The following is a 4,074-nucleotide window of genomic DNA, read 5'->3' on the forward strand; positions in this document are numbered from 1 at the left end:
CGGGGGTCGATAGGGGTCGAACCGGATGACGTCATAAATAAAAATTATTTAAAAATTAAATTATTGTATAAAAAATATCCAATAACATATTGATATTAATAAAGGTATATTTATATATATTTGATATTTCAAATATATTTAACAAGAAAATACAAAGAAATTAGAACAATCAAGTAACAATTTATATTATTTAATAAATATTAACAAGTTTAGAATTAAAATTATGGATTTAATTGAAAATTAACATCAAATTTTAGGACAATATTTATAAAGTATGAAATATTTGAGGTATATTAATAAGTTTTCACAATTTAGGGGGTCAAAACATAATATTTAAAAAGTTTGAACTTTTTTTACAAAATCTCTTGTTGGACCGGTTTTTCCGGTTCTGTACCGGTCAAACCCGGTTTTGACCGGAGTTGACCGGGTTTTAAATCTCCCGGTTCTGATGACCAACTCGGACCGGACACTTGGCCGGTTCCCGGTTCAACCGGCCGGTCTGGTCCGAGTTTGAAAACACAGGTGCAGGCTTGGTTTAGTAGTTGGACAAGTGTCCAACTCATGCCATGTGTCAAATGCATGAACAAATAAAAATTTAGACCTTGGACTTTCATTCCATCTCACTATTACCCCACTAGTTTCTTGTCTAATTCGTATTAAATTTCCATGAATGTCAATCATGCTTGAATTTAAAATATTCTAATACACTTAAATATAAGGCAATCAATTAAACACTCTAAGTAGTCGATAATCCAACAAGATTGCATGATCAAATTTTCTATTGGTAATGTGCACAATTAGGTATAAATTTTTGAGCTCTTACACCCTAAAGCCGTCCCTATTTTTGGGACAGAGGGATTATATTGTTGCATTTCAAAAGGATTAAAGACCAAAATAATGTCTAAACCAAATAATTGATAAATGTGCTATTAAACAAGTTGCATGTGTGTTGGTTATATGTCCAAAAAAAATGGTAGGCTTCTTTGGTATGTGATTATCTTGGGTTTTGAAAAATTATTTTATATGGCAATTTATGCCAAGCAAATATTCTCATTGATCAGAATAAAGCCTGTGTGCAAAAGGATGTGGTGGTTAGGGATTTTTACATATTACTAAGAAAGCTAGTCGGCAGTTGTGACTGCCTTAGTCTACTATTTGTATATGTATATGTATATGTATTGTTGGGTTCATGAGTAAAGAATTATGTCCCATATTGATTCAAGAGATAAAGAAAGAACGATTATTAGATAAGTAAGGCCCGAAACTTAATAACTTAAGTTTTTAGGTCAGAATTAGGTTCCTGACTCATATATTGGGTTCTTTGATGGGTTTTCTCGAGTTGTTTCTCCTTAACAAGTGGTATCAGAGCTTGATTGCGAAATTGGACTGTTCATGGGCACTTGGATCCCAACAAATGGTATCAGAGTTTCAGATTGTGAGTTTGGACTACTGATGGGCATGTGGATTCTTCTCGGAGTTGGACCGGTGAAAATTCTTTTCTTGATCGGGAACCAAAGTGCCAAAGTACTAACGAGTTTGGTTAGTGTTGGACCAGGTGTGCCATGGGTTTGATAGGAAATCCGGTTGGGGTTAGACCACGAAACCAAGGGTTGGCAGGGGTCCAGAATACAGTTTGAATATTGAAGACGAGTTGGGTCCATGATTGGGAGAAGAGATGACCTTAGGTGATAAAGTGGGTTTGCATTGAGTATTAAAATGGATTCGAAAAAGAGTTTGTAAACTTGGGTCTAACATGAGGGATTACTCATGAACAGGGAGATTTGTTAAGTTCATGAATAAAGGCTTATGTGTCACATTAGTTCGAGAAATGGAAAAAGAACACTTAATATGTAAATAAGGGTCCGAAACTTAATAATGACTTATATATTGGGTTTTTTGGTGGGCTCTCTCGAGATGTTTCTCCCTAACAAGTCGTATCAGAGTTTGGTTGCAAAATTGGACTGTTCACATACGCTTGGATCCTGACATGTATTTATATATTTACTTGCACACATTGTGTGTGTGTGTTTGTGTGTGTCATCCTACTTATATATTAGTAGTATAAGTTTTGAGAAGTTTAGAATAAAAAGCTGAGCTTGCCTTGCAAATGTTTAATGCCGTGTGTTTGTACCGTATTTCTTCATATTATTTTCGATACCTAACTTTTCCTTTTGAGAGACTGATATATTTATCTATTTGAAATAAATTTATTTCCTACAAAATCATACCAAAAGTAGATTGATTCGACGATATGGCTGTGAGCAATATTAATTGTGAAGTCCCAAAACTCCTAGGAAAGAAAGGTTATAATTTTTGGAATATGCACATAGAAACCCATCCTGAGGCATATAATTTATACATGTTTGTCGAACAAGAAGTCAATATAGATGCCAATGAAAATACCAAGAGGAAAACAAGCATGGCATTATCTCAAATTCACTAGGCGCTTGATGTCTCAATTTTTTAAAAAATTACAAATGCCAAAACTACAATGTAGGTATGGGATATTTTGCCAAATACATACACAGGATTCAACAGAGTCCAGAAAAATAATTTGATAATGTTAAAGAGGAAATATAAAATCATTACCATGGAAAAATTAGAGACAATTGAATCTTATTTTTTCTGATTAATAGATATCAAGATCAAAATTGAGTTCAATGGTCATGTTTTCATGATGTGATTGTCGAGAAAGTTCTTAATACTTTTCTGATGAACTTTGATCATGTTGTAATCATGCTTTAAGAGACAAAAAATTTATCAATGTTGATATTGAAGAATTGCAAGGTTTGTTAACTATTTCATGAACGGGAAATTAATGAGAACTTGGATGAACATGGAGAAAATGACATAGAAATAAAGGCATTACAAGATAAGACCAAAGAAAAAGTGACATTTCAAATCAATGAAATCAAAACCATAGAAGAAGGACACATAGTGATAGGAGTAATTTTAGAAGTTAGGGTAGAGATATTTTCATTAAAAGCAAAAAGTAATACGAATTCCGATACATAGTAGAAAAATAATAATTATCATAGGTATAATATTCAGTGCCATAAGTTTGGAAAGTTAGGCCATTATAGAAATGAATGTTGGTCTAATAAATTTCATGATTGGAGTGTGCATGCTAAAGTGATTGAAAATAATGGTGAAAAAGGTGAGACTATTTTGTTTTCCACCCCTAGAAGTAAGAAATTCAAAAAAGATATTTGGTTTTTAGGTTCTAACTGTAGCAATCATGTGTGATGATAAGGAAACATTCACTACCTTGGATGAATTCTCTCAAAATTGTTGTTAAATTTGAAAATAATGAAAAAGTACTTGTTGGGTAAAGGAAAAATTGGTAAAATTCTAAACGATGAATCTTCTAATTTTATATCTAATATTTATTTTGTGCTAAACCTTCATCATAACTGATTGAGCTTTAGGTTGTATTTGAGAACAAATATGATTTACATTGTAACTATAAATTGATACTATTCATTATGATCAATTAGGACTTATAGCAAGATTTACATGCATCGTAGTTGTTTGTGGCATGTCACTCTTAATTGTAGCGATTTATCTTATTATAGCTCTATGGCTTTTGACTATAATTAGCTGTGGATAATGAGTTTTGGTCACTTGGTAGGAGTTCCAAATTTTCTTGCTAGAAAGAAAAAAGGTGGATGGGTGACCTCCTATTGCTTTTTCTAATAAGCAATACGGATCTAGTATTTTGGGAAAAAAAATAGCAAGATTCTTTTCTCAAAAGGCAAAGCTAAGAGATATAAATGACCCTTGGAGTTGGTTCATTCAGGTTTGTACTCAATTTGGGTTCCTTCCAATGGAGGTAACAAATATTATATTATTTTATTGATGATTTTATTAGAAAAACTTGGATATATTTTCTGAAAATTGAATCTGATGCATGTGATTTTTTTTCAAAAGTTTTAAATTGTATATCGAGAAACAAAGTGGACACATAATTAAAATCTTAAGAAATGATAGAAGCACTAGATTTATTATCTGTGGTAAGTATTTGGAGAAGAAAACATTAAACATCAATTAACAGCCAGATACACACATTAAGAA

Source organism: Coffea eugenioides, chromosome 9 (assembly GCF_003713205.1).
Source record: "Coffea eugenioides isolate CCC68of chromosome 9, Ceug_1.0, whole genome shotgun sequence".
NCBI classification, from domain to species: Eukaryota; Viridiplantae; Streptophyta; class Magnoliopsida; order Gentianales; family Rubiaceae; genus Coffea; species Coffea eugenioides.